Raw genomic sequence first — 23,793 nt, forward strand, 5'->3', positions numbered from 1 at the left:
AGTGGAAGTTAAGATTACCATCTGGACACTTTGGGCTCCTCCTGCCTCTAAGTCAACAGCCTAAGAAGGGAGTTACAGTGTTGGCTGGGGTGATTGACCCAGACTATCGAGATAAAGTCAGTCTACTGCTCCACAGTGGAGGTAAGGAAGTACAGATTTCTTAGGGTGTCTGTTAGTATTACCATGCCCTGTGATTAAGGTCAATGGGAAACTACAACAGCCCAGTCCAAGCAGGACTCCAATCGGCCCAGACCCTTCAGGAATGAAGGATTGAGTCACTCCACCAGGTAAAAAACCATAACCCAGGCCAGGTGCGGTGGCTCACGCCTGTAATCCCAGCACTTTGGGAGGCTGAGGTGGGTGGATCACCTGAGGTCAGGAGTTCAAGACTAGCCTGACCAACATGGTGAAACTCTGATTCTACTAAATACGAAAAATTAGCCAGGCATGGTGGCACATGCCTGTAATCCCAGCTACTTAGGAGGTTGAGGCAGGACAATGGCTTGAACCTGGGAAGTGGAGATTGCAGTAAGCCGAGATCACACCATTGCACTGCAGCCTGGGCAACAAGAGTGAAACTCCGTCTCAAAAATAAATATATAAAAAATAAGAACCACAACCCGCTGAGGTGCCTGCTGAAGGCAAAGGGAATACAGAACGGGTAGTAGAAGAAGATAGTCATCAGTACCAGCTACAACCACATGACCAGTAGCAGAAATGAGGACTGTAATTGTCATGAGTATTTCCTCCTTATTTTATTAGGAATATGTTTGTGCATGTATACCCTTGTACTAAGAAAATATCTTCACTTTATTTCTTCTTTTTCCTTCTACCGTGTGACATAAGATTTATTGACTTCATATCAACATTTAAGTGTTGTTAACTTTATATAATATCATTTAGGTTAAGGATTAGTGTGCTTCCAGTTGTACGAAGGACAGCTATATTATGTTAGGATTAATTATGACTTTATTATTGTCTTTATTTGAAAATTACATATGATATCAGGAGAACGTGCATGGGTTCAAGTTGACAGGGGGTGGACTTGTGATGATTAATACTGAGTGTCAACTTGATTAGATTGAAGGGTGCAAAGTGTTGTTCCTAGGTGTTTCTATGACGGTGTTGGCAGAGGAGAGTAACATTTGAGTCAGTGGACAGGGAGAGGCAAATTCACCCTCAATCTGGATGGGCACCATCTAATCAGCTACGAGCACGGCTAGAATAAAGCAGGCAGAAGAAGATGGAAGGACTAGACTTTCTGAGTCTTCCAGCCTTCATGTTTCTCCTGTGCTCGATGCTTCCTGCCCTCAAACATCGGACTCCAAGTTCTTCAGTTTTTGGACTCTTGGACTTACACCAATGGTTTGCCAGGGGCTCTCAGGCCTTTGGCCACAGACTGAAGGCTGCACTGTCGGCTTCCCTACTTTTGAGGTTTTGGGACTCAGACTGGCTTCCTTGCTCCTCAACTTGCAGATGGCCTACGGCGGGACTTCACCTTGTTATCATGTAAGTCAATTCTCCTAATCAATTCCCCTTCATATATACATCTATCCTATTAGTTCTGTCCTTCTAGGGAGCTCTGACTAATACAGGGTCTTTAGGGAGATTCCTGCAATGAGCAATGAAGTCCTTTGCAAGTTTCATCTTCCTGAGCAAGAGTCTCCAGGAACACTAAAGTTCTGCTAATGCAGACCTTGGGGGTAGATGTCCAAGCTGTGGCCTCAACAGGTGAAGTAAGATTGCCAAAAGCCCAGCGGAGAGCCGTGGAGTCAGGAACCGACTTAGAGTGACACCTGGAGCCAGGTTCTCCTTGAAATGTGTCACCCTTGCTGGTGGAGCTTTCCAGGACCCACCCGCCCCAGTGGGCACCTGAGAGCAGCAGATGTGTCCCCCGCACCCACCCAGAGACCTGGCTCCTCCAGGCACCAGAGCTGCCGCAGGGCAGTTGGCTCCCTCCAGAGTGGGGGTTGGAACCGGTGTCGAGCCCAGGCTTGTCTCCTGGGCTGGGCTATCCCTGTCCCTCTGATGGGATGCGCCCCCTCATTTTCTGCTTATCATGTCTGGCTGGTGGTGGGAAGATGGACAGCTCGCCTGGCTGGACCTGGTAGGGCCCTCCACACATTACTCTTTAGGGTCCTGTGAGGAACCAGAGGGCACCTTTGCTTGGCTATGAGGACAGACTGTGCCTGCAGCCCTGCCGCTGGGGAGAGGTTCTCTGATGAGTCAAACCAGAGCCCAGACCCCAGGAAAGGGACCAAGGGCCGCCTGCTCCACCTCTGTTTGGTTATTTCTTATTGGGGGGAAGAGGAATCCAGGACTTTCCTTGAGCAATGCCAGATGCGTCCACACCCACGGGCTTCCTCTCCTCAACCTCAGGACACACGGCCCTGCTTCCTCCTTGTGGCTGACTAGCCCCATTCCTGCCCTAGGTTCCTCATTCTTTCCTCCAGAGAGGCACGCTCTGTCACCATGTGCCGGCTCCAGCACAGGGGTTTTCGGAAGACCCATGGAATTCTTCCATCCCCGACCCCTGGGCAGGGACCCAGCAGCTCACAGAGTTGACCCAGCCTGACCCCCCACTACCTCTTCCTCACCAATATCCCATCTTGCCCAGTCCTCAGGACAGCCCAGGCCACCCCTGCCTCCTGACTCAGGCATCAGGCCCCAACCTGGGAGCATGAGGTTTATTGAGCACCTGTTATCCCCCTGAGTGGGAGGCCAACCAGCAGCCTTATGCCTGCGTGAGGAGCAGGGACCGTGGGTCCACACAGACCTGGGTTCTCCCCATCCTGGATGCAGGACCTTGGACCAGCTCCCTGCAGGCCATGCCAATAAGGGCAGGTGAGAGCTGCGGCCCCTTCTACTGAGAGGGAGAGACAGCCCCGCTGAGAGCTGGGACAGTCATGCTGAGAGCAGGGAGTAGTGGTGCTGAGTTTGGGGGACAGTCATGCTGAGAGCAGGGAGTAGTGGTGCTGAGTTTGGGGGACAGTCATGCTGAGTTGGGAGAGAGTCATACTGCACAGAGCAGTCTTCTCCCTCCCCTCTCCCCGTGTCCCCAGGTCCAAGCAATGGTTTCTCTTGGCCTTCCTCCCTTTTGCTCCATCTCCCAGACAAATGACCATGGTCCTCCCAAGGGTTCTTCCAGCAAAGGGAGCCACCTGGATGGAATGCCAGTCCTCCTCGGGTCTCCAGGGAAGAATGGGTAGATTTGCTTTCCCCACCTCCTAGTAGGTGTGCTTGCGGGGAATGCCGCTGCAGAGAGCAGGATGCAAGGATGGTCTGGGGCTCTGCAAACACCAGCGGACACCACAGAAGCCAAAAATCCAACCTCGAAAGGCCTGGGGCTGGGGTAGGCACCATCATCCACCAGTGCCACGTCCCCACAGACTCCTTTCTCTCCCTCTCCCTTTATCCCACACTCCTTCTCTTTCCCTGACTGTCCTCCATGCCTAAGCACCACTTTCTTGTGTTTAGTGCATAGCTTTTTATTTTAACCATGTTCTTTCAAAATGAATCTGTGTGTGTGTATTTTTAACTTAGGTAAATGGCATCTGTGGCACCTGGCTCTGAACATTACTTCCTCCACCAAGTTTGCATCATGCACGTGTGACTTTTACCATCACCCATCCTGGTGCATCTGCATTCAGCCTGATGCTTTCCACAGCCATGCCACACTCCCCAGGCTGCACCTACTGGGTGACCCAGGTGGCCTGTAAGCTACCTTCACTCCCAGCGCCAAAGCTGCAGTGCCACCCCCGCCCCCCATTGCTGCCTCCCCCCCACCCCCCCACCCCCCGCCGGAACCTGTGTCAGAGTCCTCCTGGCTCACACCAAGATGGGGACTTCCGAGCAGTAAAACTGGACTGTTTAGAAAGGCTGTGCTTCAGTGGGGGCTGTGCTGGGTTTTTTTTTTTTTTTTTTGAGACAGAGTCTTACTCTGCCACCCAGGCTGGAGGGCAGTAGCACGATCTCGGCTCACTGCAAGCTCCGCCTCCCGGGTTTATGCCATTCTCCTGCCTCAGCCTCCTGAGTAGCTGGGACTACAGGCACCTGCCACCACGCCCGGCTAATTTTTTTGTATTTTTTAGTAGAGACGGGGTTTCACCGTGTTAGCCAGGATGGTCTCGATCTCCTGACCTCCTGATCCGCCAGCCTCAGCCTCCCAAAGTGCTGGGATTATAGGCGTGAGCCACCGCACCTGGCCCGGTGCTGGTTTCTACATTTTCCCACCGACTCTTTGCACGCTCCTACTTCCTGAGTGTGCCCGGGATTTGGAACATGTTGCTGGTGCTCATCAGCTTCACAGTGGACAACGTAACTGCCGCCCGAGTAAACTGCTCCTTCCTAGCTTTCTCTGCGGGAACTGCTGCCTTTCACTGCTTATGCCTTAGCTCTAGACGTTGAGCTTTGTGGGCTTAACACATTGCAAATATCTTCTTCCATTCTATCCGCTCTCCGTGGACTTTGCCCCCTATAGTTTTTTGAGCTAATAATTTTGGCTTCTAAAGTTTTCTTAGCTGAGTGTGGTGGCTCATGCCTGTAATCCCAGACCAGGTGTGTGCGTGTGACCCGTGGGGCTCTGCAGCGGAGAAGACAGACCAGGTGTGTGCCTGTGTGTGTGTGTGTGCACGCACACATGCGTGCTCCCCCCTCGAAGCCTCAGTTTCCCTATGTGTAACAAGTTTGAACCAGAATCCCAGCACTTCAGGAAGCTGAGGTAGGAGGATTGCTTGAGCCCAAGACTTCAAGACCACATGGCGAGACCCTATCTCTACAAAAAAATAAATTAGCCAGGTGTGTTGTTACATGCCAGTAGCCCTAGCTACTCAGGAGGCTGAGGTGGGGGGATCCTTTAAGCCCAGGAATTCGAGGCTGCAGTGAGCTGTGATTATACCACTGCACTCCATCCTGGGTGACAGGTTGAGACCCTGTCTAAATAAATCAGTTTTCTTTAAGAAGGCTTTTATAGCCCTTAAGCCCTAAAGACACTCTGCAGTCTTTTGGCTTACTGACTCTCTTCTTCTACCTTTCCAATATGGCCCTTTAATCCATGGAATCCCCCCATGTCTGTGACCCACAGGTGCAGAAATTCATTGCTGACCTCCATCTGCTAAGCAAACATCAACCAGACCACATGCTCCTTCCCCACCGGATTTGCAGTGTTGCCTTTGGGATTTAAGTTCCCACGTGGGGTCAATGCTGGCCATGTCTCTTGGCTCTTGGTTCTAGGCCGTTGCTCTTCTTGCCAGTGCCACGTAGCATTTATTGCTGGGTCTTTGCAGGGCATCTTCCTATCTCACAGGACAAGCCCATGCCCTTTCCCCTTCTTTTCTAATGTTGAGCTAGCCATCTGAGGACCTTAACTCCTCCATCACCACTGAGTTCCGCAAACACTCTTGATTGCGATTGCGTTGAATTTGTGGGTTCGTCTGGGGACACTCGGCATTGCCCTGACATTAGGTCGCTGCTTCTAAGAGTGTGGAGCGCGCAGAGCCCTGCCCGTCTTCAGATTGTCTTCCACGTCTTATATCAGAGTGGACATTTTTGGTTGATTCCTAGATACTTAATGAATTCTGTTCCCTTGGCGAATGGCATCTTTTTCAGAATTATATTTTCTAATTGGCATTGCTGGGGAAAAGAAATGGTTTGGACTTCTGTAGGCCCAATATGCCTAGCAGAAATAGGCAATGTACCTGTCAATCCTACTGGCTTTTTCTAGGTAGATCATATGATTAGGAAGAAGTCAATGACTCACTAAAAATAAAGCCCAGAAAAACTAGTTCTCCATTGTCTAGAGTGGTAAGAACTCATTCTTTACACATGTGCATGAATGCACACATATGCACACACACACACACACCTGGTCTGTCTTCTCTCCTGCAGAGCCCCATGGGTCCTGCTTGGTGTTATGTCTCGTGCTCCATTCACAGCACACCAGGGACACAGGTAGCAGAGCTCAAGCCTGCTTGAACAAACAGGCCAGGTATTCATAAAGTTCTGGTAGCAAGGGAGCAAATTCTGCCCCATTTCTTTCCTGCAGCCTCAGAGGTGTCTTCTTCCTCTTTCTGGAGTGACTGGGGGGTGGCTACCAAGTTTGAAAGGCAAAAGCCGACCCAGCAGACCCAGTCCCCTGCCCCTGGTAGCCTCTCTGGAGGACACCTGATGGCGGGCCTCTCTGGAGGACAGGTGCCTCCTGCCAGATAAACTCCCTGACTCCAGGTAGTCCAGGCTGCAGTGCCCAGTGGCAGCCCGGGCCAGGGAAAGGGTGGGCGAGAAGCCAGGGCTCCAGTCCAGCTTTGAGCAAGCTCTGCAACAGGACGGACTCCACCTGTTGAGACCAGATGACCTTTCAGAGCCTTCTCTGCTGAAGCTGACGCTCCTCTCCACTCCGTAACCCCCCACCCTGCCCCGCTGGCTCCATCTTCCAATTCCAGGAGTCATTGTCACCGTCAGCTGGTGACCCTGCCACTACTCAGGCCTCATGGGCAGGCAAGGGTCCCCCGGCTCTTGTGTCAGGATCTCCTTTGCGGTAAGAGATCCTAACATCTGTAGAGAATGGGTTCAGCAAAAGGCACACCTGCCATCAGGGTGGTTTGTCCCAGTGCTCAAGGCAAAGCCGACTAATAACATGCTTAGGAGGTGGGAATGTGAGATGGGGCAGCTGCGGTAGAAACAGGCTGGCAGCTCCTCTGACAGCCCTCCAGCAGCAACCTCGGGAATATACCCAAGAGAAATGAAACAGGCCTCCACACAAACCCTCGCACAAGCACATTCATAGTAGCACACTTCACAATTTGCAAAAGGTGGAGGAGACCTGGGTACCCTTGACAGAAAGGGATGAACACAGTGTGGTCTCTCCACAGAGAGGAGAGTCCTTCCCCTTTTCCTCTGTCCCCGCGCTGTCACCTCCTCCCTGCCCAGATCCCTGGGCTGGCAGCAACATTGCCCTTTGTAAAGTCCCCTACCAGCTACAAAAGGTGAGGTGCTTATCAGCCCTTATGAGGGAGCAGAGGGCAACAAGAGTGAGCTGCAGAAGGCACGAAGCATGGGCCCAGGCAACGACAGGGCGAGCCCTCCTAACATGCCCCACATGCGAAGCCAGGCCACACGGCCCAGGATTCCACTGACGGGAAATCGCCACGATGGGCTGATTGACAGACAGAGAGGACATTCCTTGTGGCCAGGGGATGGGAAGAAGAGTGACAGGGAGGTGACAGCCAAAGGGTCCAGGGTTTCTTTTAAGGTGATGAAAATGTCCTAAAACCAGAATATGATGATGGCTGCATGATTCTGTGACTGTACAGAAAACCATGGACCTGTGCACTTTAAAAGGGCGAATGACGCCAGGCACAGCGGCTCACGCCTGTAATCCCTGCACTTTGGGAGGCCGAGGCGGGTGGATCACTTGAGGCCAGGAGGTCAAGACCAGTTTGGCCAACATGGTGAAACCCCATTTGTACTAAAAATACAAAAATTAACCTGGCGTGGTGGCGCATGCCTGTAACCTTAGCTGCTGGGGGGCTGAGGCAGAAGAATCGCTTGAACCCAGGGGGCGGAGGTGGCAGTGAGCTGAGATCGCACCACTGCACTCCAGACTGGGCAACAGGGTTAGACTCTGTCTTTAAAAAATAAATAAATAAAATAAAATAAAAGGGTGAATTCTATGGTATGTGATTTACATCTCAACAAAGTCTTTACGTTTGACAGAGAGTGCTGGGATGAAGGTACTGAGTGGGCCTCCCCCAGCACCCAGGCCCAGGGGTTCTTAGATGGTGAGGTGGGGGAGACTGACTCTGAATACTTTAAAGGGGGGATTTTCTCTAGCCCAGGATTGCAGGGTGGGACAGGCCCTGCTCTGCTACGCAACATGGTCTTTTCTTCCTCTCCCCTCTTCCTTCCTTCTTTTCTCCTTCCCCTTTCCTCTGTCCCAGCACTGTCACCCCCTCCTTGCCCAGACCCCTGGGCTGGCAGCAACATTGCCCTTTATAAAGCCCCCTACCAGCTACAAAAGGTGAGGTGCTTATCAACCCTTATGAGGGAGCAGAGGGTGAGAGCGAGGACGTCGGGCATCACCACCCAGAGAGACAAACCAATTCATGCTTGGGACTATTTGGAGGTCAGCCTGGGCCTTGAGGAAGAGGCACCTGGGGCTCCAGCAGGAAGCATCCCTCACCCTGTGGCCCACTTTAATTTCCCAGAGATAATAACACCAGCGCCGAGTATCTGCCAGGCACCTGAAGATGGATGGCCAGTGTTTGCAGGGTAATAGTTTGTGTCAGAGTAAATTGGAATTTATACCCCAGGAGGCAGATAATCCCCTTTAGAACTCTCCAGCCTCCCTGGGACTGGAGGGGCTTTCACAGGCTGCTTGCTGAAGACATAAACAAAGACAGCTCCACGGAAGCACCCTGCTGGCCCAAGTCCTATTTTTAATATCTTAATTGAGTCTCCAAGCCCTAGAACACGGTGGCACAACCAAATCTCCAGCCTCCACTTACAGCTCTGTGTAGGAGAGCGGTCACTGTCACCTTCTGCAAACCCAGAAAAAACAAACTGGGAAGTAGGGTCGGTTTTGGGGAAGGGACAATTGCTGTTTTTTGGTGGTGGTTGTTTTTGTTGTTTAGCTTTGTGTATATTTTTAAAGCTTATGAAAAGATGAGAAAAATCCAGACGTATATTCTCACCTAAGTTAAACTAATGGTTCTCAAAATCCCAAATTATTTTACTGCTTTTTGCTCCCCGGAACCAGCTCACAATCTGCTTTGCGCTTGATTTAAAGGCACTGACAAGCTGCTGCCTGCTCCCCAGCACGGTGGCGAGACTGGAATGGGACTGTCATATATAATGCATGGAGTCGGGGCCGGGAGCCGTGTTGGATGCGTGTGTGATCCGCTCTGGAGCGCTGTTCCCAGAGCCATTGTGCAAACATATTTACTCTGCATAAAAGAATGGGATGAAGCTGCAAAGGACATTTGTTCATCGAAGTGGATTTAATTTTTAAACTCGCATTAGGACAGGATTAACCTTGCTGAAGGGTATGGTGATGTGGGTGGAATGTATAAAACTAATCTAGGATCCACGTTGCTACAGGAGGAGCGCTGGGTGGAATTAAATATTTATTGCACATAAATACCTTGTCCTCCACCTCCCTCACCCCCGCACAGTCACCTCTGTGTAGCGGGTTCTCTGCTACAGTAGACGGCAGAGCATGGGACCGTGGCTTCTTCCATCCTCCCAACACCCCGATCTGGTCATGGCAGTGACAAGAGACAGCTGGGGGTGGGCACGTGGGTTTGCAGGCTCACACACGCACATGCACGCACACACACACGTACACACACTGTCCCTGCCTGGGTTCTTTCTCTCCTTCTACAGAGGAGTGCTCTCTCAGAGGCAGAGAGAGCCTGGCCAGCCATGGTCACCACTAAGTCACCTCCATCATACTCTGTGAGTTAGGGGGGTAAGTGAGGACGTGACCCACCAATCCCCAGTGAAGAATCCTAGGGAAGAATTTGATTGGCTCGTCACCTGCCGGTCATCACAGCTGAGGGAAAGGAGGGGTGGAGCAGCAGCTCCACCAGCTACAAAAGGTGAGGTGCTTATCAACCCTTATGAGGGAGCAATGGATGAAGACAATGACCAGGGTGCAGGCAGGCTGACCATCCCATCAGTTTGCCTGGAACTGTCCCAGTATTAGCAATGACAGTCCCCTGTCCCCAGGGCAAACCAGGGTGGTTGGTCACTGAAGTTCAAGTCCCTCTAGAAATTTCCAGACCTAATTAACAAGTTGAGTAAGTGGGCTATAACCTGTTTCTCAAGAGCTTTATTTGTGTGATTTGCCCAGAAATTGCTTCAAGAAGAGACGTTCAAAAAGGAACAACAAATAAGAACTGAAACAATGTCGGATGGTGCCTTGCGGTTTCTTCAGCAAAATGCAAATCCCTCCATTATCTTGTGGTTTAAACAAAAGCTGCCTTTTGGAAACTCCCGCTGATTCTCCAGCCTCATGGAGGGTGGCAGGTTCCTCTTTTAAATGTCGCAGGCTAGGAGTTGCGTGGTTAACGGTGGGGTAATACACACTCTGTATGTGCTACAACAGCCCCCCACCCCTAGAAGTCTCCCAAGAGAAAATTGGTGGTGCGGTCATGCACAGCTCCTGTGCTCCTGACGGAGACTGTTGTGGATCCAGGGCCATCTAGACAGCTAGGTATTTTCAGCTTTCTTCCCCTAGGACAAGAGGACCTAGGCCTGAGCAGCCCTGAATCACTCCCATGATGGCCAGACAGGCATGGAGGGGGGTAATTGGTCCCTGAGAATGTGGATGCCTGGAACGGTGCACGGTGCTGTCTCTGCCTTGTTCTGAGCCTGCACTGGGGCCTTGGGTCCCTGCAGAGCTGGTGGCCCACAGCTGGGAGCACTGTCCAGGTGCAGGTTTCAGTCATCTTCCACGTAAAGGATATGCATGTGGCCTAACAATAGTAGCCGACTTTCAGTAAGAGCCCCTGGGATGGGGCAGGTCACCGGACCACCTTTCTTCACCTGTGTCCCGTCTGCGGGGGGGAGGGGGGACTTCATTCTGCATTTTACATTTGGGGAAACTGAGGCAACCTGGAGGAGGTCACAGAGCTAACCACTAGTGGGAGAGCACCGGGCACGTGAGGACCTGCAGCTTTGCAGGAGGAAGACCCTGGCACCCTCAAGCATCCTCACGGGCGCTCTCGGCTGGAGGTTCATCTTTCAAATCAGCCCTGCCTCCTCCAGTCAGCTGTCTAGTTTAGCTCAGCTAACAGGATGCGTCAGCTTACCTGAATAAAACACTTTATACCCCCACATAAGGACCGATAAGCTTAACCTTTAGGGACAGGTTTGGTTTTGGTTTTGCCTCTTCCTGTCACAGGCTCCAGCTGCCACATGGATGAGGAAGTCGGGGAGGTAACTGACCACACCATCGCACCTTCTCCCTGCCCCTGTCTGGCTAGCTGGGACCTTTCCCCCTCTGCCTCTCCAAACTTGATGCTGGAAGGGGCCTATGGGGTGTGTTTAGGAATCTGGGAGGTTGCCAAGCCCCATCTACCAAGGTGGGCTGGTTCTGTCCCTAAGTTGGAGCTCAGGACTGGCTTCAGCCAAGGCAGTGCCCAGAGCCTTTGAGAGACCCCAGGCTGGGGTCGATGGGGTGGGCCTGGCTCTCTGGGGAAGGCTGCTGTCAGGGAGCATGGGCTGCCACACACTGTCCTCCAGGTGTTGACAGTGACGGATGTGGTCAGGGCAGGACCCAGACAGGGAAGAGCTGAGGTTCCTGGCACGTCAGTTTGGCTCTTCCCTATTCTGCTCTGTGGCTGCAAATACAAACCTGGGGCCCAGCAGGGACAGGCATCCCCACCTGTCAAAGGCCTACAGGCCCAGAGAGGGGGACACCACTCCTCACGGCCCTGGTGTCAGAAGCATGACCAGCCTGCTTTGTCAAGAGGCGGAGGAGGGTGGGATGCCTGCTGGGCACGTGGACGCTCAGCTTCCAAGCAGGTCCTGTTGCCCTCCTGCCCTCCAGGTGACAAAGCTGAGGCACTGTTGGGAATAGCAGTCTGCCCATCATCCCTGGCAGTGGGTCACGATGGAGCCTGGCTCTGGGACCTGGAATTGGACCTGGGTTATGCAGCTGGCCCGTGCGGGTGCCAGCCTTGCCTCTCTGGGCCTCCATCTCCTGAGCCACACAATGAGGATGAGCCCGGCTCTGCACTGAGAGCAAAGCTGACGGCAGAGGCCATGTGCCACAGACCTGGACTCATCCACCTCACTATGAAGGCAGGTCCCAGCCCCCAGAAGCTCCTGGAACTTGGAACTCTGTGCAGAAGCCCTCAGAACAGAGCAGCCCAGTTCTGCCTCTTCCAGCTTCCCCAAGAGCCTGCTGCCTCATCTGCAGGGGCAGGGAAGACCATGACGCCCCCACACCCACATCCAGGCTGCCTCGCAGTCCCACACACCTGCCCATTTCACCTCCATCCACGTCCCTCTCCCCTGCAGCCACCACCCAGGCCCAGCCACCCCCACCCCTCTGCTGCTGCAGCCTGGAAGGTCGCTGCATGCCTCTCTATCCTGGGTAGTCCCGCACCGCTGGGCCCAGCTGTGAGATGGAGCATAAGGGGCATGTGGCACCCCTGAGCACAGACCCTCCTGGGCTGTCCTGTTACAGAGAGAGGCAGATCACCCTCCTCACAGCCTCCAGGCCCTCTGGGTCCAGCCGTGTTCCCTGCCCGACTCATTGTGTGAGTGCCAGGCATGGCCCTCTCTTGGGCACTCTCCCTGCCACCCCCAGGCCTCCTAGGGCCAGAGTCTCTGCCCTGGACACTTGTATTTTCCTACTAACTGCCACTGGTCCTTCTGTCTTGTCTGCCCTGGACAGTCATGTGTTTTTCGTCGCCCCCCGGCAGGTCTGCACCTTCTGAATGCCACCGTGGCCCTGGGACGATTTCACTTGTCTCTCGGCACACCAAGGCCAGGCACTCAGGGACTGCATCACTTTCCTAAGCAATGTACCTGCAGCATCTGGCTCGGGGCTGGGTGCGTCCCTGACCCACAATCACTACTGAATGAATGATGAGCAGATAAGTGAATGAGCACAGGCGGGTCTCAGGAGGTCCTTCCAGCCCTAGAACTGACTCGGGGGGCTTGATTAATGCCAGTGGGTGATTTTCTGGCTCTCAAGGCAGATGGGGGGAGTGGAGACTCAGCCCTGTGTGCATGCATGACCCAGCACTGAGAGAGGACGGTGGCTCTGGCGGGGTGGCCGCCTGCAAGATGCTCCCTGGGGCCTGCTGCGGAGATGAGTAAACATCAGTCAGAGTTTTGTGATGAGGGCTCTGCCAGGGGAAGCCCACGGTATCACGGAGACAAGACAAGGGCATCCACCATAGGAGGATGGACATAAACAGGGTGGGCAGGTGTGGGCTTCGTCATCCATCATGGCCAGGGCTGGGAGTCCTCAGCGCTTCCAGCTCTGGAGACAGGCCCAGAACCCTGGAAAGAGGAGCTCCCATCAGCCCACAAGGGGCTGGGCCGGCTGTGCAAGGCAGTCATCCAGGGTCCTTCTATTTGAACCGATGGGCGGATGCTCAGCTGCTCCGGGGGCTGGTCCAGGCTCCATCCCAGTCCTGGCTGTCCATGCAGAACATGGCACCTAGGCCCTAGGACTAGCAGATAATCCTTCAAGAGGGTCCAGAAACGGTGTGCCGAGCACAGTTCTCCATGAGTCAGAGGCCTCTGGACATGGGCCTAAGGGGCCCACATTGAAATAGGACTCTCTAATCACAGCTGGGCACCAATCAGGCAGCGGCTTCCATGGCTGAGGCCTGCTGGCTTCTCCTCTCAGTGAACCGTGCTCCCATCAGCCTCTGTGTGACATCTCGCAAGGCTGCAGCCACCTCTCGCTCTGCATCCAGGAGCAGGAGTGTCTGGGGTGGAGGCTTTGCCGCCCCATGGGCTGTGGCGCTGTCTGTGCCAGAAGGAAGGACCCCTACCCGCGCCTGCTGTGTGCCTGCCCAGGGATCGAGGCAGCTGTGCAGCTTACAGAGAGGACGGCATCTCCGTCCCAGGCTGCCAGGGCCTTCTGTGACCTCCCGTCCTTGGCTCCTCTGCTGGCACCCTCCTGTTCCTCCTGAGCCGTCCTCGTGCGCTCGCCATCTTTCCTGGAAAGCCTTGCATCCACTCAGCACAGCTTCACTGAGCACCCAGCCCGGGCCTCGTGTGCCCCAGAAACACAGCCTTGAACACAACAGCGGGTTCCCTCTCAGGAGCTTCCCAACTTCCCCTGGGTCGGGGAGAGGGAGACCAGCCTCGGCGTGCACTGTGTCAGGTGGAGATCAATGGGACGAAAAGCAAAGTGGGGTGGTAGTCGGCAGGGGACCGCAGGGGGTGCTATCTCAGAGGTTTCTGTAGGGCTGTCTGCACAGAAGCCCATTGCCGTAGCTTGTAGCTCATCGTCCTTGTGGCAGCCCCATGCCAGTTCTGCAGGCCAAAGAACAAGGTTCAGAGAGGGTGAGCAGCTGGCAAGAGAGCACACAGCAGCTAGTGGCAGGAGTGGAGCCCAGTCTTCCCTCCAACCGAGCCCTTTCCTTTTCCTTAGCTTTGCCCACCAAAGCCCTTCCCATCTCCTCGCCTAGAGATGGTTAGGTGTGATGACTGTGTTCAGGATGACCCTGGCCAGGTGGAATAATTACACACCTAGGAAAAATGACAGAAAATAAACATTCCAAGATATTAGCAAGCCGGCGTGGCTTTCTCTTCTGCTTTACATTATTTTTTCCTTACTTTCCAAATTTTATGCAGTGAGAATTTATTATTTTCATTACCAGGTGCAAAAAATAGAAACAAACAAAAAACCCTGTCTGATCTTTCAGACTAGTTCGAATGTCTTCTTTTCTAGCACTGGGATGACCAGGACATTTGGGCGTGAAAGGGGCCCTACACGCCTTAACAGATACTAAAGAACATCAGACAAGCAGAATGAGGACGGCCCCAGGCAAGGTGGACCCCGCCCCAGCTGCAGGGAACAGCAAGGCTGCAGGTGAGTGTTGACTGGCCCTTTACAAAGGACCGTGACCCAGGCTGGGGGCAGTGGCTCACACTTGTCATCCCAGCACTTTGGGAGGCTGGATCACCTGAGGTCAGGAGTTCGAGACCAGCCTGGCCAACACAGTGAAACCCTGTCTCTATGAAAAATACAAAAATTAGCCGGGCATGGTGGTGCACACTTGTAATCCCAGCTACTTGGGAGGCTGAGGCAGGAGACTAGCTTGAACCCAGGAGGCAGAGGTTGCAGTGAGCTGAGATTGCACTACTGCGCTCCAGCCTGGGCAAGAGTGAAACTCTGTCTCAAATAAGAAAAACAAACAAACAAAAAAAAGCACACACACAAAAAACAAAGGGCCGTGACCCACATGGACCTGGGACAAGGCTTCGGCTAAGCAAGCCTGATGTCCAGTGGCTATGGCCTCAGGAAGGTCAGCAAGGCAAGTTCCCTATCCCTAAGACCGGGTCTTGAGACATAAGCAGACAGTAGGCTCAACTCTCTGGAGGGCCCTGGCCAGGACAACACAGGTCCAGGTCCAGGCAAGGTCATGCTCCCTGCCCTGCTCTGCCCCTTGGAGCAGGCTGTCGGAGGGGCCGAGGACTCCTCTCAGTAGGCTTGGGAGGAAACAGGATCAAGTTCTATTTTTTAAATCACAAAATTAGAGCCATTTCTATCTCTCCCTAGTCTGTCCCCTCCGAACCTGGGAGGCCCCTCTCCAGCAGAGGCTGCTTTTGTTCTCTCTCATTCTATAAAAACACTCCCGAGCCTTTCTGCTGCTGCAAAAAGAGCTTTGATTCTTTGCTAAGAATCTGTACCACGGGCTCCAAACGGGAGCGTTTCTCCAGAGAGGAGCAGGAGGAGAATCATTTTGTCGACGGCAGGTAATTAAGTGGCCATGCAGACAGGGAGCATGCGTTATACGATGATTAATCCCAGAGACGGCGAGGACATTTTTCATCTTCAAATCTCTCCTTGGTTGTTAATGAATCATCTCAGCTCCTGGGAGAGAAGTGCTGGTGCTCGCCCCAAGAGCAAGGGAAACTGAGTCGGCTGTGCCCACTGCCCCCGCCACATGGTGCAGAACGGAAGCAGCCTCAGGAGGGCAAGTGCTGGGAGACCATGGGCTTTCTCCCCGGGCATCTTGTCCACGTGGCTTCCTGTCTCCCCAGCCTCATCTGGGCAGGAATTCAGGAATCAATAAAAATGTTATTTTAAATAAAAAGAAAGCCACCCTGCTGTTTGGCACAGGCTACCATTGACCGCCTTCTGCACCTGCTTTTGTTCTGTTTTTCTCAGGTACCTGCTCATTTCCACCTCCCAGCCTCCCTCAGAACACAGACTGCCTTGCCATTTTCTTAGCGAGTGGTTTGCAGCAAAGTGCTGTTTTGCTCTCAAATGCCTTCCTTTCCAATTGGGACAAACGGCTATGAATACGGCGCACCCTGTTTTGCATTCAAATTGTTGTGAAAGTTTTGCAGCTGTAAATAACATGCTCTTGGTGCTCAAGACAGAATTCTTATTACTTTTTCCTTAGTTCTTGGAACCAGTGATAAATTAAACATTTCTTTTGTCCCCGCCCCTTGAAGCTGGCAGGCAATGTGGAGCTGATTGCTCGCCTCTGTCCTGACCAATGTGCCCCATCGGGAGAGGAACAAGACGACAGTGACTTGCCAGGGGCACAGCCACATGGGTGGGGAGCAGGTCTAAATGAGGGAGGGGGCACGTGCGGGGGGGCTTTTCTGAGATAGGGCTTCTCTTTGGTGTTTTCCCTGCACAATCTTCCAATGATGAATAGAGTTTACCCTCAACGCTCAGAGGCTGACATTTGACATAGAGGGAAACTGAGGCACAGCGGAGGTCTCCAGAGGGATTCTGTCCCCACACACTGTTCTCTTTCCATAGTCCGCTCTGGGTCAGACCCTGGGAAGTGGTGTTTTTCCTTCGGGGCGGGAGCTGGGCGTGTGGAGGTGGGAGAGCCTCGCTCCTGGGCCCTGCCAGGTGGAAACGGAGGGCGCCGTGCCTCTTGGACTGAAAGGGTGAGCCTGGCAGGTGCACTGGCCTGACTCGCGTTCCTGCTTCGAGGTCCTGAGCACCTCCTCAGAGTCTCAGTTTCCTCACCTGCAAATGATCTTGAAGATGTTCAAATGCCTTCTTCCTTCCTGAGGTCCTGAAAAACGGCTGGGGAGGTCCGGGCGGGGAGGATTACGTGAGGCACATGGGATCCGCCGTGACTCAGGCCACAGGGTCTGCCGGGCACCCCGCCCAGACTGCCCCCCACCGAGAGCTGCCATGCACAGTGGGTGGTGGAGGCTCCAGCCCCGCTTAAGCCTGCAGGCACACTTTCTCATCAACGGACCCCAACACATCCCTGTGTGTGGGCAGGGCTGGCAGGGGATTCACGCCCACCTGCCCCGCAGCACCCCGCCGTTCTGCCTCCACTCTGTCTGCCTCGCTCAAGTGTACGATGGTCAGGTGGATGGACGACTCTCCCAACCTCACCTCCCAGGTTTCCCGGAGGGAATGCAGCCCCTACTGGATCCTACTGGACCTGGGTTCTCAGATGACCCTTCCACATGAAGAAAGAGAGTCCAGGGCTGGTGGGGGCATCGCAGCTTCCTGGGGCCCTGCAGGAGACGGAAGAAGCCAGGGTGCTTATCACACAGGCCTCCAGCTTGCTCCAGCGGCTGGACCTGGGGACCAGCCTGGGGGATGGGTTCCTCCCTCTCCCCATCCCCCAGCCCGCCAGCCCCTCCCAGGTGGAGGTGGGAGTAAGATGCCCCCCCGGAGAGCCTTTTTCTGTAGCTGTGCAGGGGTGGGAGTAGGGGAGACAGGGCTTTGTCTAATAAGAGGAATTCATCTAGTTTGCTAAACCGCTTTCCCTCTGGAGCCGCGTGGCTCCTCTCCAGGGAGCTTGGCCTGGCCAGGCCTGCAAGCGGCGCCTCCTCCCATCCCCACCCTGCTTTTTGTCTTTTGTCTCTGACATCTTCGTTCGTTCTGCGCGTGCTGTGCTTCTTTCTGCTGCTCGCTGGCTAATAGGATTGAGCGGGAAGGCGCCAGGAGAGCCGGCAGCCCGGCCTGGGAGGGGCTCTCACTCTTCCTTTGCCCGGAGCCTTATTGAGCGCAGGGTGTTTGACTTCAGAAACACATCCCCACGGCTTTCCTTTCCGCCTTCTTTCTGGGACTGATTTGTTTACTTATTTCAGAAGTTCGCCGTCCCTCTTTCTGCAGGGGTTTGCTGGATCACAGGTCCCCAGTGCCCCGGACCTAGTGTGTGAGGAATGCGGGTATGAGAGATACTAACATTGGCAAAGTCGGCTCATCTCATCCAACCTCACCGCTCTGTGCATTGCAACCCCACAGTGCAATGTAAAGATGGGGAAACTGAGGCCCAGAGACTCAAGAGAAATGAAATGAGTGGAGATTGAGGCTGAATTGGACCCGGATCCTCCGGGCCCCACAGCCAGGCTTGTCCCGAGGCTGTGTGCTGCCCCCAGAGCCCCTCGGATGGAGAAGCACTCCCTGCCCCTCGCTGCTCCGTGCTTGGCTTAGACACCGGGCGCCTCTGCTCATGCCTGAAATTCTACCTTTAGCCACCCTCCCCTGTTCGGCATTGCCCTCACACCCCCTCCTGAGGGACACAGAAACCCCGCGTGTGGGTGTCCTCACTGCAGGTCTCCCTACCTGGCAGGTGAGGAATGTTTTGGGGCAGGTGGTGGGCAATGGGGGAGAAACAGTAGGCAGGGATTTCAGGAGGAAGAAAACCAGCAAGATAAGCAGGTCAACAAAACCTCACCTGTGTCAGCTTGCACACCTTCTGTCACCAGAAAGCCTGACCTTAACCTTGCACTTGTAAGATCTGATCCTGGTCCTCAAAGAGCATGGAGACCCTCTTTATGTAAATGGGAATACTGAGGTATGCAGTTCGAGAGGATCAACTGAGGCCGCTTGGCTGGTTGAAGGTGGGTAAAGTCCTGGGTTACTAATTTCTGCCAGGTGACCCTTGCTCCATTCTCTTCCCAGGGCAGAGCTGCACTTGGTCCTGGGGAAAGCCACCTGGAGAGCAGAGGGCAGAGGGTGGAGGGCAGAGGGCAGAGGGCAGAGGGCGGGGCGGAGGGTGGGGAAGCACCTCTGTCACCTCGCCCATGCAGCCTACCCCGTCCCCAATTCACAAGACAGTTAACTTGGTTCTTGCCCTGAGCCAGGCCCTGGCCCGGAGCCTGGGGCCACAGGTGCCCTCAAATGCACATAGGACTCAGGTTCATGAGCAGTGGCCTCATGGCAGGAGGGTGGTCACTGTGGGCTGGGGGAGGCTATGAGGCTCTTCTGGCAGCTCCACCTGCGAAAGCCAAGTTGAAGAGTGAGTTGAGTGTGTGCTGGCCCATCTGCCCCTTTCCCTCTCCGCTCAGGGCCCAGAGCCTCCCAAACAGGCAGCTGGGACTCTGAGGAAGCCACCTGGTGCTGGGGGCGTGGGGTGGGGTTGGGGGCACCCGTGGAAGCCCACTGCTTGGTTGTCCCAAATGTCACAGTCTGTGACCCATGAAGGATGGCTGTGCCACTCCTTGGGACAGGGTTACACCAGACACACACACAGACATATTCACACCAGACACATACACACAAAGACACATTCACACCAGACACACGCACACAGACACATTCACACCAAAAACACACAGGCACATTCACACCAGACACACACACATTTACACCAGACACACACAGACCATTCACACCAGACACACATACATTCACACCAGACACACACACATTCACACCACACACACATAGATCACTTACACCAGACACACACACAAAAACACATTCAGACCAGACACACACACAGACACATTCACACCAAAAACACACACATTCACACCACACACACAAAGACACATTTACACCAGATACACACACACAGACCATTCACTTCAGACAGACACACACACATTCACACCAGCCACACACAGACACATTCAAACCAGACACAGATACATTCACATCAGGCACACACACACAAAGACACATTCACACCAGACACACACAGACACATTCACACCAGACACACACACAAACCATTCACACTAGACACACACACATTCACACCAGACATGCACACAGACACATTCACACCAGACACACACAAAGACCATTCACACCAGACACACACACATTCACACCGGACATCCACAAAGAGCATTCACACCAGACACACACACATTCACACCAGACACACACAGACCATTCACACCAGACACACACACATTCACACCAGACACGCACACACATTCACACCAGACACACACAGACCATTCACACCAGACACACACACGTTCACACCAGACACGCACACAGACACATTCACACCAGACACACACAAAGACCATTCACACAAGACACACACACATTCACACCAGACACACACAAAGAGCATTCACACCAGACACACACACATTCACACCAGACACACACACAGACCATTCACACCAGACACACACACATTCACACCAGGCACGCACACAGACACATTCACACCAGACACACACAGATCATTCACACCAGACACACACACATTCACACCAGACACACACACAGACACATTCACACCAGACACACACAAAGACCATTCACACCGGACACACACACATTCACACCAGACACACACAGACCATTCACACCAGACACACACACAGACCATTCACACCAGTAATACACACAGACACATTCACACCAGACACACACAAAGACACATTTACACCAGATACACACACACAGACCATTCACTTCAGACAGACACAGATCCATTCACACCAGACACACACACAAAGACACATTGACACCAGACACACAGACACAGGCAAAGACACATTCACAACAGACACACAGATCATTCACACCAGACACACACACAGACACAGGCACACCCCTGCACACGGCCACTGTACTCATGTGTACCCGGGCACACCTGCTTGCACATGCACACTCGCTCACCCCCACACTCCCCCGCTTCCTCGCCCACTTTCTCTCCTGGTCCTGTGGTGCTTGTTCCCACTAGGTCCCTGGGGGGCCAGCCAGGCCCGCCGCCATTCTCTCCCCGCAGAGCGATGCCGCGTGTCCAGAGCAGCAGGCGTGGGAGGTAGAGCCTGGAGCTCCCAGAGCCGGCGGCCCACGGCCTCGCCTCCAGCCAGGAGGGTGCAGAATTCTCCCCCACCCAGCAGAGGCTCTGGCCATCTGTCTCCAAGGATGCGGGGGAGCCGACAGGCTGTGCCGCTCTAGGGCTGCTCCACCTGACAGACAGCAGTGTCGACCACCCATGTTTGCTCCAGACTGTAGCTTCCACACCCCTCCCCACCCCAGCAGCCCGGGGAAGGCAGGCTGGAGGTCCCTGCATGACAGGTGAGGAGAGAGGAAGGGAGCCCGGCACTCTGAACACCACCCCAGCCTGGCTGCACGTCAGGACCCCACACTGGCCTGTTACATTCAGAAGCCGAGCCCCACCCAAAACCCAGCTGTCGAAATATCTGGGGGCAGCACCAGCAAGGCAGAGGGCGTTGGTTCCCTTAGAATGTGCTAGAAGGCTCGTCCCTACAGGAGGAGTCCCTGCAGGCGTCCTTGCCCCCACACTGCCCGGCACTGCCCGGCGCCGCCCACCCGCTCACTGGCAGGTGACCCTAGTTTCTCAGTGGCTCGGCAGCCTCGCGGGCTGTGGTAACACTGACACCACGTCTGTGAGATCATTGGCTTAGAAGATTCAGCTCAGAATTGGAGAGAAGGGCCCTGCCCTGCCAGGCACAGCTGCAGGCCCTTGTCACCTGCAGCTGCATGAGAAACTAAGTTTCAAACCAAATCTTCCTGGCCTGAGAAGCAAGTTCCCCTCCACTACCCCTTTGGCTGGGCTCTCGGTCAGTGGGGTCAGGGCGGCTGGGACAGTCACTCTCATTTCCAGAGGAGGCGAGAGGCAGATGAAGGCCATGGACAGCAAGCCACAGGGCCACAGCGCAGCCTCAGGTTGTTGCTGGCACACCTGCGCCTCCCACAGCCCTCCCCAGGAAAGCCGCGGCAGAGCTCACCCCACTCCCAGGGTGCTCACCTGGGACCTCCTCACCTCTGCACCCGTCCTGGGTGTCCTCAGCCCTGACCCTGGCCTGGCAGTGCTGGCGGACAGATTGCAACCATCCCAGCTCCCCAGGGGTGAGAGGGGCCCATCACCGGCCACCCACAGGCATCCCTGGGTCTGCTTTCTGGAGCAGCGTCCAGGGTTCCCTTCGTATCCTTTAAATCTATGTGAACCTGGCCCAGGTGTTCTGTAAACACTGAACACCGTGCTGTTAACCAAGGTTACGTTAAAAAGTGACTATGTGGCCAGGAAATAGATTTTGTATAGTTATGTGCTATTAGGATAGATATGGGTTTTCGTCTGCGGCTCCTGGCTTATAACTCCCATAGCACTTGTTCCCATTTGCATTAGAATGTTGGGGGTGTTGAGCCTCATGGGCAGCCTTTGCCTTCTCCTGCCCTCCTTTTGCCTGCCCCAAGGCAGCACCCTAACCTTCTCCCGCCTTTCGGATTGTGGGTCTTAAGACCCTCCCATGAGAGGGTCCCATCCTATGCCATGGGGGAAGGAATGCTGATGTCATGAAGCTTCCATAAAATCCCAAGAGGACTCGATTGAGTGAGGTTCCTGGAGGGTGGCGCGCCCAGCAAGGATGTGGGAGCTCTGGGTCCCTTCCTCCCTCCTCGGCCTACGCGTCTCTTCATCTGTGTCCTTTGCAATATTCTTTTTCATTAATCTGTAAATGTAAGTGTTTGCCTGAGCTCTGCGAGCTTCTCCAGCAAATTAATAGAATTGGAAAGAGGGGGTCATGGGAATGCCAACCTGAAGCCGGCCAGTCAGAAGTTCCAGGGGCCCAGACTTGCTGCTGGTGTGTGTAGGGGCAGCCTTGGCGGGTTTATCACAGAAGTCTTCTCATGTGTTGATGATTGTTGAGGTGTGAGAGTAGAGGAGAGACAAGGTTCAGGTGAGAGATTTCCCTGCACAAGTTACCAACCATATGACCCGGCACAACTTTCCCGACCTGTGCCCCTTCCTCGCCTACTGGGGGGTAATGAGATCAATGCCATAGCCTAAGCAAGAGCCCAGAACGGGGCTGGGTGCGTGGGCAAACCTTGAGAAATGTGAGCTTGTGCGTGAGGCATATGACAGGCCGAACAGTGTGCCATGTCCATGGTGCCGTGCCCCAGCGTGGCTTTGAGTGCAGTGACTCTCTTAGATTTCTGATTATAAAGGTCCTGTGTGCTGGGTAAAGAGTTTGGAGAAATGCAGAAAATGTAAAGAACATGAAGAACTGCCCAGAAATAACAACTGTGAACATTTCAGAGGCCCCTCGTCCTTTCCTATGTATGTTGTGGTATGGCTACACTGTGCCCTGCTGGGGTCCCAGAACACGAGCGCATCCACTGTGCCCTGCCGGGGTCCCAGAACACGAGCGCATCCACTGTGCCCTGCCGGGGTCCCAGAACACGAGCGCATCCACTGTGCCCTGCCGGGGTCCCAGAACACGAGCGCATCCACTGTGCCCTGCCGGGGTCCCAGAACACGAGCGCATCCACTGTGCCCTGCCGGGGTCCCAGAACACGAGCGCATCCACTGTGCCCTGCCGGGGTCCCAGAACACGAGCGCATCCACTGTGCCCTGCCGGGGTCCCAGAACACGAGCGCATCCACTGTGCCCTGCCGGGGTCCCAGAACACGAGCGCATCCACTGTGCCCTGCCGGGGTCCCAGAACACGAGCGCATCCACTGTGCCCTGCCGGGGTCCCAGAACACGAGCGCATCCACTGTGCCCTGCCGGGGTCCCAGAACACGAGCGCATCCACTGTGCCCTGCCGGGGTCCCAGAACACGAGCGCATCCACTGTGCCCTGCCGGGGTCCCAGAACACGAGCGCATCCACTGTGCCCTGCCGGGGTCCCAGAACACGAGCGCATCCACTGTGCCCTGCCGGGGTCCCAGAACACGAGAGCATCCACTGTGCCCTGCCTGGGGTCCCAGAACACGAGCGCATCCACTGCCACCCTGACTCGTGCCTGTCTTCAGCTGGGCTCCCATGCCAACCACAACCCCACTCCTCCCTGATGACAGCTGGCCAGTCTGCCAGGATATTCCTCCTCCGCTCAGGGCAGCCCCGCTGCCGAGTCCCCAGCATGCATTGACTTGGGTACTCCCTACCTT

At 54.5% G+C, this 23,793-nt stretch overlaps 1 long non-coding RNA gene across 1 annotated transcript; it reads left to right on the top strand.

Moving 5' to 3' along the window:
* Positions 1-9,543: 9,543 nt before the first annotated feature.
* Positions 9,544-16,158, top strand: LOC134737934 (uncharacterized). Its single transcript, XR_010123392.1, has 4 exons — positions 9,544-9,593; positions 10,235-10,452; positions 14,420-14,560; positions 15,863-16,158. It is a non-coding gene; the product is annotated as an uncharacterized LOC134737934 (long non-coding RNA).
* Positions 16,159-23,793: the final 7,635 nt, after the last annotated feature.

This window comes from Pongo pygmaeus, chromosome 13, assembly GCF_028885625.2.
Source record: "Pongo pygmaeus isolate AG05252 chromosome 13, NHGRI_mPonPyg2-v2.0_pri, whole genome shotgun sequence".
Lineage (NCBI taxonomy): Eukaryota > Metazoa > Chordata > Mammalia > Primates > Hominidae > Pongo > Pongo pygmaeus.